At 31.9% G+C, this 13813-nt stretch overlaps 1 protein-coding gene and 1 long non-coding RNA gene across 2 annotated transcripts in view; one reads left to right on the plus strand and one right to left on the minus strand.

Moving 5' to 3' along the window:
* Positions 1 to 13813, minus strand: part of LOC108755586 (acetylcholine receptor subunit alpha-like) — a 307465-nt gene that overhangs the window by 235420 nt on the left and 58232 nt on the right. The gene's annotated exons all lie outside the window — the stretch shown is intronic.
* LOC108755587 lies at positions 8355 to 11782 on the plus strand. Its single transcript, XR_001939777.1, has 4 exons — positions 8355 to 8589; positions 8738 to 8923; positions 10440 to 10707; positions 11401 to 11782. It is a non-coding gene; the product is annotated as an uncharacterized LOC108755587 (long non-coding RNA).

Here is a 13813-nt window from a genome sequence, read left to right on the forward strand (position 1 = left end):
ATGTTTTAAATAAAAATGGAATACGTTAATGATTATTATTAATTATATTTATTTTTATAATACGCCAATTTTATCTTGATTTTTTACAATCCAATTATTTAAACTTTTTATCGATAACTTGATTTTGTATTGTTTAATAGAGATAAAATCCAATAAATAATTCGTTGTAGAAGAATATTCAAACAGAAAATGAATATTCTACAAAGAATGTAAAAGAATAAAGAGATATTTTGTGTTATTATTACATATTTGCGCACCATAAATTACGTTTTAGCTCTTATTGCCTACATTCTAATTTTATTATTACTTTATGTAAAAAAAATTCTAATTTTTTAATTGTCATAATATTCTTTGTTGATTACAATAACTGTGGCTCCTCGAAATGAAAGTGATTTTTAGATGCATTTCTAGCGAGAAATTACGAGAAAAATAATTAAAAAATTCTCTAAGCACCAGATACCAAAATAACTAGCAATTAAAACGAAAAAAATGGAGAAAATTTTGCTTGGCGTAGAAAGTCTTGCACCCTATAGTAGGGTGGGAGGTGGGGTGGGAGTCGCTTCGGGTGGAAAGTCGTGCGCCCTGTAGCAGGGGGGAGAAGATAAGTCTTAACATATCTTTCCAAGGTCAATGTCCTGAACAATCTCCAAAACTTTTTAATCGACAATCATTGTTTATCAAGAAGTTATTATCAAATTGATCATAAAATTGAATTATTATTATCAAATTAAATATTAATTATAGAATTTTCTTATTATTTTTCCCGTGTTCTTTACTAAAAATACTTTAAAAAATAACTTTTATTTTGGGGAATACAGTTATCGTAATCGCCCCTCTTTGTTCACCACATTACATGCTATAACTGTGTGAAAACCAACTTATTTCACCGAGATCCTATTTTCCATATAACTTGTTTTTCAGTGTTTATTTTTTAAAAATATAAGAGATATTTTAATTAAAATCGTTTATTTTTTCGAATTCTTATTTTACAGTTGTCACTCATAATTAACGTATTAAAAATTATAATACATTTGTTTAATAAGTAAGTTTAAATTTAAATTTTAATAAATCAAATTTTTATTTTTTTATTAATATTTTTTCGTTGCATTTTAAAATAATTACTTATTATTTTTGGATTATTTCCAAAATATTTTTGAACGTTAGTTGAAATTGCACATATGTCGAGCGAGGTAGGAAACGGAAATTGGACGCGGTAATGTGATTTTAATATGTAGTTTATAATTAATTATACTATTCACTCGAATTATGTGTTAATTAAATGATAATTTAATTTTGTCGCGTAACATATTAAGACACTTTAATTAACGCTTCGACATTTGTTCTACTATAACTGCTATTTCTGCTTTCAACATATACAACATGAGATGTATTCGTCAGTATCGTTATTTGGATTGAAACTGATCATTTACAGTAATACAATTATTAAATAAATGTAATTAATGCAATATGTATTTTGGTTTATCAATATAAAATGTTTTATTATATATTCTCTGTGAGATGACAACTTTTATCCGTCATTGTAGCGATAATTCTGCCAGGATCTTACAATCTCTCGGCTCGGAGGACATACGAACGTACTAATTATTCGTTTCTTTAATGTGTTTGATTATAAATTACACTCTTTTTAGTCTAGTTCCTCATTTAGATTTTGTACCAATAGCGGACCATGATCGTGGTTGCGCTATTCCTTTTGTATTTTCGTCGTCTCATCCGCCATCAGGAGAAGGAAGATTTACACTTCGGGAAAAAGAACCTACGATACTATGCTGAGGAACCGCCTCATCCGGGAGCTCAATATTTGCAGGTTGGTGTATGATTCCGTATATTTTTTTGCTATATCCTGCCGTATCGAGCTTGCTTTATTATTGCACACTAATTACAAACAAAATTATGGAAGAAGCTCCATGTACGCGACACATTTTCTTGCGGCGAAGAATCGGAGTTAAAAGAAGTGGGCAGATGGACATGGATACGATCCGTCTAAAATAAAAACGCTAAGTTATGGATTTGTTGTGGCGGAGCTTTCTTTGATATCCTGAGCCATCCAGAATAGAAAGCTGCAGACGATACCGAAATCGACGATACTGAGGATTTACGCGATTCGCAGGATCGCGTGAGCAATAAGCGCCAATCAGCGCAGAAAATAGCTCTGACTAATAAGGGGGCCCAACGGCATGCCGTGGAAAATCTCGTCCGTAGTCGTATTGTGACTGAACTAGAGTATTGTGTGAGAAGACGTACGATCTCGGAAATATGGCTATCGAGGAGCCGAAGAGCGAATTCTGAGATATTGTAATATCGGAGAGAACAAGGAGCCCAGTATAGATGAGACATCGCTAATATTGTAAAGCTGCTGATTGCAAGGTTTTTGCGTTGCGGATAGATCACGTGTTAAGAATCATAGAAATTTAGAGTTGATAACATTCAGTTGCCGCGTAAAATAAAGAGATTTACGAGCCAAGTGCCATTTGCCCGAATGTTCTTCTTGGAAAAAATATGGGTTGCCAAATAGCGCTCGCCCCATATCACAGCTAAGCTACTTTTTTTTTCTGTATGTTTGCTAGTTGATATTTCCGCTAATTGGGAAGTAGAAATAATCGTGGAGTCATCTCGTAGAAATTCGTTTTATGTCGCGCCGATGTGATCTATCTAAGTATTATAACTTAATTTCTTGTCATTATGTTAGTTCTTTACCTATCAGTGATAGACTTTGTTCCTAACTTGATTATATGTGAGATTCTTATATTCGCCTTTATTACGCGATAATTTGGAGAGCTCCGATCATACCCAGATTCCAGATCTAGTCCAGTTATTTGACTGACGCGAGTATAATCGATCTATCTAGATTTTGTTCTATTGTGGATTCTAAGCCTTGAAAAACTAGGCCTACAAAGTTTATCAATATTGTATGTAACTCGATGTTCACGAAATACATTTGTTACTTATTTTTCTTATTGATCTCTGCAGTTTTTTTTAGTCTATCTCTCTTGTTCTTCTATATTCTTTCCACCTGTAATGAACCGCCCCCTCTACCATTTCATGGCATTTCTGTGCGTTCGGATTCTGCCGTCGTGAATCATTTTTGCGAGTAAATACTGTGAAATAAACGAAAGTTAACAAAAGAGTGGCACGCTCCCTTGTGTTTGGCGCCCAACTCATGTTTGGCAAAAAATTATGATAATTTGTTAAAAATCAGTCCTGTTATCAAGTCATCCTGTAAGATAGTTCATTAATGTGGAAAATCTAGTAGAAAACAAAACGAAGTTCTGTCGTTACTTTCGAGTACAATACTAGATTAATTGATAAGTCCTTAGAATAAAAATGTAAAAAACATTTTGTTAACAATATTCAACTTTATTCTTCAACATAATCTCCTTTTATTATATAATAATCCGGATATTATTAATGTCATAAAATCGCGTCGATTAAGATGGGCAGGTCACGCAGCGCGTATGGATGAGAACCGAACTGCATATAAAATACTAATTGGTAAACCGGATGGGAAAAGATCATTGGGTAGACCAAGACGTAGATGGGAAGATAATATTAGAATGGACCTTAACGAAATGGGGTACGAGGGTCACAAATGGAGGGATCTTACTTAGGGACGGGAACAGTGGCGGGATTTGGTATTTGCGGCAATGAGCTTTCGAGTTCCTAACGCCTAATAATAATAATAATAATAATAATCTCCTTTTAGCTCCATACACTCATTTCTGGTATAATCTTCATTCAAATATCACTTCATTTGGACGACCACTACGTTGTGCATCCGATGTACTGGTACGATCACGTTTAAATTCAGCAATCCAGTTAAATACGGTTGCATTCGAGCAGACTCCCCCAAAGTTTTTTGGAAGTCTTCAATCATTTCTTGCGGTTGCAAAAGTCTTTCAAATATGTAAAAATACTTAAATACTGCACGAATTTCAGTTTTTTCTATTTTTACAAAATATCAGAAGTTATGTGTTTTCAGTGGTTGTCATAAATATATTGATTATCATTGCTGTCTGTGTAGTGAGAGGTTTAAAAGTTGACACTACTGGAAATTCACGGCATTGAAGATCGTAACACCACTAATGTGTCATTCTAAGGACTTATCAATCAATCTAGTACAGAGATGGGCACTACTCGCGGGCGCCTAGCTGCAATAGTTGAATGCGTTGGGCAAATTGTTGAACGTCTTTGGACAATAAATGCTATGAGGAAAAATAATAAGGGGTTACATAGAAAACGCATTTTTTCTTTCTCTTGTATAATTTTTGTTTATATGTAAATATGTAATAGAAAAGAATAAGATAATTAAAAAAATAATTACAATAGAAAAATAATTTGTCATAGTTTCTTGTACAAAAGATAAAATTGTGTCTGATTGTATAATATATAATTATATATCTACATATGTTATATATAATTATGTGTAATTTTTATATATTATTATATATAATTTTGTACATTTTTCTCATTTCCTTAATCTGCAGTATTTATTCAGAAATTGTTTTTTTAATTATTTTTCAATTTTTTAAAATATTTTCCTAATATGTCGAACAGCAATTGTAAAAAAGAAAAAAACATATAAGACATTTATAGACATTTTATACATGCAAAAGAATTTCAGATACTGCTCAGGAGAAATATTAAAAAATATTTTTATAAAAATTTAGATAATTCTAAATTAGTATGAAATAATAACAATGTAGGTTTCGAATAAATGCTTCTTATTTATAACAATAATAATTTGTTTTTTAAAAATTCGTATTTAATTGATTACAATCTGATATTATTTGCGATATATAATATCAGGTGTTAAAGTCCTGACACAATTTAAACAAAGTATTGCGTTTAAATGCGAATCTGTTAAGAGTTCGTGTAGTCTTGACTTAATTTCATTATAGAAAATAATTGTTTGCATGAATAAGTAGTGCCAAACATACTTACTATTTTTTCAACATGAATATGTAATCGGGGAAAACGCTCTAGTGATACATATGAATAAAATTGCATAATGTCAATCGTTGTGTAGAAACGATTTTTGAATAAAATGTCAATCATCTCAAATCAATTAATTCTAATTGTATATTTGCGGAAACGATATTAATATCAACAGTAAACGGTGTCATAAAGACAAGAAAATTTACTTCTAAAACGTACATTTTCCTGAAGCGATGGTCAAATTCATTATGCAATAATTGAAGTAAATGCATAGCCAGGTATTCGCGAGCGCCTGTTTCATGTCCAGTTTCAGTATTTTGCCGTTCCCTGATCTAGTACGTATACGAACCTTATTTAATTTTAAAATAATTTAAAGTTTATATTCAGAAAAATATGACATCTCTTTCCTTTAAATTCTAAAAATTGTATGTGCGTATTGAAATATTTACATATCTTTAGGACATATATCTACACAATATTATACGTAATTACATACTTAGAAATTGAAGCTTCCACACTTAAAATGCAATTTAACACATAGCTTTATACATAGACATGCAATTGGAGTAGCAATATGATAAATTAACTTTTTATAACTTTAATTAGCAAATCATGGTTTATGTTACTTTATATCTATATGGTAGCCAGATATTAGTTACTAAACTTAGTTTTCTGCAGTTTTTTTTTGCTTAAAAAACTCATTTATTTCGATATCAAAAGCAAAAAAATACATCAATCAAAGTATTTGCCCTCGTTAGCTACACATTTTTCCCATCTTTGTGGCAATAAGTGGATTCTGCGACAATAGGACGATTGGTCTTTTGAAGCAATCCATTCATCGATCCATTTTCGCACATTCTCGTAATTTCTGAAGTGCGTGTCCACCAAGCCGTGCTGCATCGATCGGAACAAGTAATAGTCTGAAGAAGCTAAGTCTGGTGAATACGCTGGCTGCGAGAGAACTTCCCACTCAAGCTGCATCAGTATTTCCTTAACCGCTTTTACAACGTGTGGTCGAGCGTCGTCATGCAAAAGCATAACTTTGCGTCGATTGCTGGTTACTGCTGGCTTTTTTTCTAACAATGCTTCATTCAGATGGTTCAATTGTAATTGATATCGATTCCCGTGATACTTTCGTTTGAGTAGCTCATAGTAAATGACGTCTTGCATATCCTACCAAATACGGAGCATTGTTTTGTGGCTATTATGGATTTTTCGTTTTGGTGTAGATGTTGATAGTTGGCTAGAATCCATCCATGATTTTTGTGTTTGGGATTATTAAAATAGATCCACTTTTCATCGCCAGTCACAATGCGCCACAAAAAAACTCTTTTTTTTTCTGTCTGGCGAGCAGAGAAATAGGGATGTTTAAGCGATTCGTAATGGTATTTTTGGTTAAAAAAAATGGCACTGTTTACTTACATGAATTTTTTTGCACTGAGTTTTATTGACAAATGTCTAACTTCTAAAATGCAGCCAGCTTCAGATGTCAAAGTAAATTACATCTATAACTAGCGTCATCTAAATGTGAGCTGCGGAAATTAAATTTAGTACCTATATAGTTCTATAACTTTCTGCATGCGAGATCACGCAGCATAAGTCGGGATAAAACGAATGAAAGAGAATTAAAGGAGAAAGACGAGTGTGTAGGAAAAAATGATAGTGGGCGAACATTGGAGAAAATTATTGTCCTAGTTAAAATTTAAGGCAAAGTCCCTACATCGATAGGGAATGAGGGGGTAGGGTATGGTCGACGAGATACTATTAAAGACGGACATCCTTACGGGAGTTTGCGTCTTTGTTAATATTGAAGTGATTAAGAGTAAATAAATTGATAATATTGTATTAATTTTATTAGTTTTATGATTTATTAGTTTTTATGATTTATTTAGTATATGTTTATCAAAAAATAGTGCATTTAAAACTTAATAATGATTTTTCTTTAAAATTTTGATTTCAGTATTATTGTCAAAGTTTGATTATCAACGGAGATGATAACTACAAAGAAAAAAAATTGTAATTTTTGGGCAATATATAAGATATTATAGCTTTATAAGTATGCATATTTATTTATGGAGCATTTATGTAATAAAACATTTTGAACTTAATAATATATTATTGTAGTCAAATATCTATGTTAATGATAGCTTTATATCAATTGTTGATAATGTCAGCGTTCTTCAATTATCTCTGGGTTTTTGAGGCCCTTTTTATACAGCCGAAAATTGACTCAGAGTTGACGGTCTTTAATAGTATCTCGTAGGTGGTAGATACGATGAAAGTACTCTGCGGTTCTTTACGTACGTGGCACTGCTTTACAATAAGGCACCGCTGGACCAGTCTGTATGTATATCACATTTTCGAAGTATATTTGTCATGATAGCGCGAAGACACTTCGACATATTTTGCTATAAATTGTTGGAGTTTTCCAGTCGATTTAATCCTTCATAAATAGGACATACATGAGATTATTCCATTATTCATGCGCACTTACTATGGAGAATATAGAGATATACTTATTACAAGTAAAATAAGTAAATAATTAATAAGGCAATAGGAGTGCGGAAATCAATGCGCACAAAAAACAATTATAAATTATTTGATTAGTAACATGTATTTTAAGTACATGTATTTTTAATGTATTTTTTGTAAAATAATGTAATTTGTATTCAATTATTTTACAAAAAAAGAAACGTTTCGCACTGACTCTCACATTCCCTCATTATTTGTTTATTTTTATTGTTAATTGGCCAGAATCTATTTATCACTATTTGATTTATTTCAAGTAAATTTTTATATATTATAAATAGAGATATTGATATATAAATTTGACTCTAAGATTACACAGGCCTACAAAATCGAGAGTGTTCAAAGACGATTGAGCACAAGGTTTTCTATATAATTTTATGTACTGAATTCGAATCTGACGGCAGAATTTGCCTATTACGTCAGGTTATCAAAACAATTGAGGTTAGAGTGCCAAAAAATGGCGATTTTGACAAAATGGATGATTTGAGGGATCGAAATTTATTCAAACGTTTTGATGAATGGCATCGAATAGTACTAACTTTTAGCTTTAAAAAGAATTTTTGCTTTTTGTTTTGCGATTTTTATCACCGTGATACAATAAAGCATTTTTTGTAAAATATTATATTTATTTTAATTCAAATTTTTAAATTTTTCGATTTTCTATTCACTTTATTGAATTTGCCATTTTGAATTTTAAATTTTTGATTTTAAATTCCATTTTAGTGAATATTCAAAAACATTTGTATAAAATATTCCATTGACGTTAATATTGTACATTGGCTAGTGTATATGTGCTCCATTGCATTGTGTGTCGCGTCGTAAACATTGAAAAGTTAATGTTTTGTATCACAGCAAAAAAAAATCGTAAATCAAATAGCAAAAATTCTTTTTAAAGTTAAAAGGTAGTACTGTTCGATGTCATTCATCAAAATACTTAAATAAATTTTGATCCGACACAACAAAATCATAAATTTAGGCCATTTTTGGGCAATCTAACTTCAAATATTTCGATAACCTGATGTGATAAACAAATTCTGTCATCAATATCGGATTCAACGCAAAATTACATAGGAAATCACTCCTTCATAATCATTTGAAACATCACAGGTCTGTGTTATTAATTAAAAAATATATATAAAAGAATATTTTTACAATATTGAATGTTTTTTTTATATTGTTTAAAATTTCTTAAAGACAAGCACGTAGTATATGATATATTAAAAATAAATATGGATAACTGTCTTGATATAAGCAGATGGAACATAAGTTGCGTACACGATAAAATTGAAAGGACTAAGAATCTACTGAATGATGCAAAATATCGTTGCACGATACAAGTCATTTTACGTACAGTACGACTCTTACATAAAAGACATCAGGGTGTAATGCAAAAACGTATTATGCAAATCTTTAATCGTCTCCATATACATTCGGCGTAAAGGTAATGTTGCATGTGTTTTTAAAGACGCATTTTATGCAAGCATATAAGAATAATTTTTGTTAAAAAAAATATTAATTGTATAATTACCATTAAGCTTCAGGAAACTTTAAATCTATTTCTTGCGTATAAAATTAAAACAAATACATAATTATTAGTTTGTTAGAGTATAAAAAGTAGGCCTGTCCAATTTGAGCTTCGGAGCCAAAACACAAAACCATCGACGCAAAATAATTCAATGTGAGTAAGATTTTAAGAGTGTTATAAAGTGTTGATAAGCGTCAATCTGGTGCATATTAACACTTTATAGTCCCCGAAATCTTATCTACATTGAATTTTTTTGCGTGATAGCTTTGCGTTTTGGCTCCGAATCTCAAATTGAACAGGCCTGACATAGAGTTTGACTTGACATTAAATCAAGTAAGATTTTTTTATCCTTAATATTACGTTAAAAATTTCAAAAAAATTAGAATTTGGTATGAAATGCATAGAATTACAGCAATGATTCGCAATTTAATCATGTGATGATAACATTATATAATAAGTGTAATATGATTCTCGTTGTAGTAAAATTCTCATTACAATATTCATTACAGTAAATTGCGCGTATGTAAACGCATTCACGAGTTAATAATGATTTCATAATTGTTAAAACCGCAGGTTTACATTACTGAGAAAATACAGCAATGTCATGCGAGAGCAAATAAATATAAAGATTAATCACTTTACTATTTATAAAAAATAATTATTATAAAAATTTTTATTAAGTGTGTGTGATATGTAAAAATACTTATTAAAATTAAATATAAAAATACAATAGAATAATGGAATAAAAAGAATAGTTACTAATAATAGGCCAGTAATAGACCAGTTAATTAATACAATACTATCGTAAATTTCCTAGTAATTATATTGCTATAATATATTCGCGAGATATTTCATGTTTCACTTTTCTCGTTTTCTCATTTCATTATTCCAACACGTTACGACATTACACTTGTAATCGGCATGTGGCTTCAGGCATTCAGAGTAATTCTAATGCTGTGCACGCAGGTAATTTAAGTCGTACGTGCTACGGGACTTTGTTGCTCTCGGTAAAAAGAAACCACGTTGTATTCAAATTTTAACACGTGTCTTCAAATGTTACCATGTTTTTCAAAAACTGCACTCCGGAAAACCGAGACGCATCGATTTTCAAAGAAATGCAGTTTTCTTTTTTTCTCTGTCGTTTAAAAAGATAACGTTTCCAACTATTCAAGACAAATTCAGATTTTCTGAAAATGATACGTTAAATCTAAATTTTCAATTAATACATGAATAAATTGAATGAAAAAGATGATGTATTCTTGTGATTATAAAGATGATATTTAGAAGATATTAAAAATTAATTTCATTAATTGCACGTGATATTTGAGAAATAGACAATTCTGTCTATTTTTCCTCTTAGAGTCGCGTTTCTGTTTATATATGTTAATACCTCGCAAGGCGATGCTTAATTATGACGATGCTTGTTTTTCAGAGTTAAATTTAATTGCACCAATATAATTCTTATTACTGTCGGTGTCTCGGTGTAAAAATGAGAACTCGTTTAATCATCCCTAATACGCGACGTATACAACGATGTGGATTAAGCGCGGCGAGAAGAAGCGGGGAATTAGAATATCCCCGTCTCCGGGTGAATTTCTTAGGTGAAAGCGAAGAGGGCGAGCGACTTCCCAAGATACTCCTCGTTCTCAGCATTATCCAGAGCTTCCGACGAAATTATTACGGGCTGAAGAGAAGTTTCGGTGGGTATCCGCGCACGGAGAGTAATTAAATTTCGGCGTATGTATGCGCGCTTACAACACGCTGGGTGGCGGTGAAGAGAACGAGAGTGACGAGGATGATATTTGTAATTGTCATCGAAAATAGGTATAACGGCGAAGCATGGCAGCAGCGGTAACTCTGTTATTACGGACTTAAATAATCTCGGAGTAACAGAGGAGTATCAGAGGCCAAATCGGCTTAATTAATTGAAAGGAGGGAATGTCCTTATTCTAGAGTGCGATTATACATCCGTTCTCGCGTGCTAATTGTGTATGAACGCATGCGCGTGCAACTTATCACTGACTTTCTTAAATTGATTTCCTTTTCTTGCATTTCTCTACACGAAAACAATAATTTTGCTGAATTATTAAAAAAATTAGTTAGATTTGAAAATAATTTTGTTAGACAATCAAACTAATTGTGTGGGAAATTTAAGCATGATGAGCAATACTGCGAAAAGGTGATGATATTCTAGTAATTAACTTAAGCGTCCTACACAATTAATTTAGTTCAAATTTATTTTTAGGTCTGTATCTAGCTCAATTTTTATTTCGGCAAAACCATTTTTTCCACGTACTTTTGCTTTTCCTTCGTTTATGTGACATCATTATGGACTCTTCAGTCTTGCACGTGAATCTTGTAAGAATTTTGCAGTAAGAATTTTTACCAGGAAGAAGGAAATGCAAGATGCAGAAATTATGCATTCGTGTCTTCTGTGCGTTGCCGGCATGAAGGAACGAAGCGATAAAACGCGTAGTGAATCATAGACGCTTCGCGGCCGGGAAGAACGGAATTGGATGTTCGTGCAATGGTTTTACGAGGAGGCGCCTTCGAGATGTAGGTCAGGACGAAAAGGGGGAAGAACTGACCCAGCAGAAATGCGAGTACGGCAAGCGTGCCAGCGGTTTGTCGCGCGGAACGGAGGAAAGAAAGAAAACGAGAAATAACGAAAAAGTCTATTGTATTCTGGGAAAACTCACCTGCAACAAACAGAATCATATAACAAGTAGATAATTGACTATATAAAAGATCCACGCGTGCTAAAAATATAAATGTATCACGATATCTCATTGTTAAGTAATATTTTATTTATTGCAAGAAAATATAGAAAAAAAACGTATCTTTTAAACTTTAGACTAATATTTCCGACTTGGCAATTATAACTCAAATAAATTAAAGAACAATGAACATATAACTTAATTTCCTGAGAACATAAACAATTATTTTTCTACACTGCAGTTTACTTATATAGGATGTCCGGTAACAACATTTAAGGGTAAATTCCTGAAATCATTTTGAGACGAAAATCCTAATAGCAAAATGTCGAGGCTGTAATAGTTTTGAATTATAAGTATTTAATGTTAGCCAATTATACCATTTAAGTTCGCATGTTCAATGTAAAATGTAAAATGTCGACTACACTTGAATGCAACTATTGTAGCCTTGATATTTCGGTATTAGAATTTTCATTTCAAAATTATCTCAGAAATCTACACTTAAAGTATTGTTACGGTCTTTACTGGACACCCTGTACGAGTATATAAAGCTCAGGGGTGAAAGAAGAAGAAATAAATTACTACCAATTCTAAATCAGCGGCATAATATTGTATGTTTTCTGACTCTTTTAATTATTATTATAATATCATTATATTATTTTTAATATACAGAATTTTATTATATAGAATAGATAAATTTGAAAATATTAAAAAATTTTTTTTAAAGATAAATGTTTCTTTTTCCTATTTTGTATGCGGTATTGTATAACAGACATGTATTTATTTTCCTCTTTTTGCACTTCAATAAAAATCACATATAACCGTTTTTAGATGGTCCACCTTCGCTAAGAGAACGCGAAAGGTTTTTTTCATAGCGGAGGGGGGGGAGGGGGGAGAGTCTATATAAAATGGCGTGTCATGCGGACTCGACATAATTCACAAATCGATTTTCTGTCGAGAGACGCACAGATTTTAACAGTTTTGGAAGCTCGAGATTGGACGAGCTTAACGCGAATATATGACTGCGGATAGCGATGCCTACTGGCCACGTGTGTAGTCATAATTCTTTGCGGATCTCTCGCTTAAAACGGTAAGTGTCGTACTCTGGATAATTTCCAAGTGGGACGACAATAACCTGATCCGGCGTTGATGTTAAAATCTTAGATAATAAATATCTACATGTATTATAACTGTACGCTATATATGTAACAGATGCGAAACGTTGAACGTTATTGCTATTGCAATTATAACACCATGCACCACTATTTAGAACGAATTTATCTCGACATTACCTGACCCTTAATTAATGATGCAAACATGTAGATACCTTTTATCCATTAACTATTGTACTATGACATTTCTCGTGAAGGACATCTTATAGATTCTCTTACATAAAGATTATATATATTTTGTATAGAAAATTAATATTAAAATAACAGAAATGAAATAACAAGAATACTCTAGAATTTTCTTATTAATTTTATACAATTACAATCACAATTAAATCTAATGGTGAATTCGACCGCTCGCATCACACTGAACCTGTGCATATTAAAAGCTGCTTTACATAAAATATCTCAACGTAGTGATACAATACATTCTGTCAAAAAAGTACCGGCAATTGGTCAATAAAACACAAAATAGTTATTATTCATTCAAATTTATTGTATCGCCTTCAAAGTAGACTCCTTTCTAAATAATACATTTATGCCAACGAATAATCCAATCATCAAAACATTTTTTAAACGCATTTTCCGAAATCGACTTCAGTTCTCGACGCGAATTCTCTTTTATGTCTTCTATCGACTGAAAACGAGTGCCCCGAAGTGGTAATTTGAGTTTTGGAAAGAGAAAAAAGTCAGCCGGAGCCATATCTGGTGAATACGGTGGTTGTTCGATGATATTTGTTGAGTTTTTGGTCAGAAATTCGTTCACAATGATAGCCTTGTGAGATGGTGCATTATCATGGTGCAAAATCCATGAGTTTGTTTTCCACAAATCTGGCCTTTTTCGACGAATTTGCTCTCTCAAACGCCGCATAACGCCCAGATAATATTCTTTATTTACCGTCTGACCTTCTGGCAAAAACTCC

The sequence above is a fragment of the Trachymyrmex septentrionalis genome, unplaced genomic scaffold (assembly GCF_001594115.1).
Source record: "Trachymyrmex septentrionalis isolate Tsep2-gDNA-1 unplaced genomic scaffold, Tsep1.0 scaffold89, whole genome shotgun sequence".
Taxonomy (NCBI): domain Eukaryota; kingdom Metazoa; phylum Arthropoda; class Insecta; order Hymenoptera; family Formicidae; genus Trachymyrmex; species Trachymyrmex septentrionalis.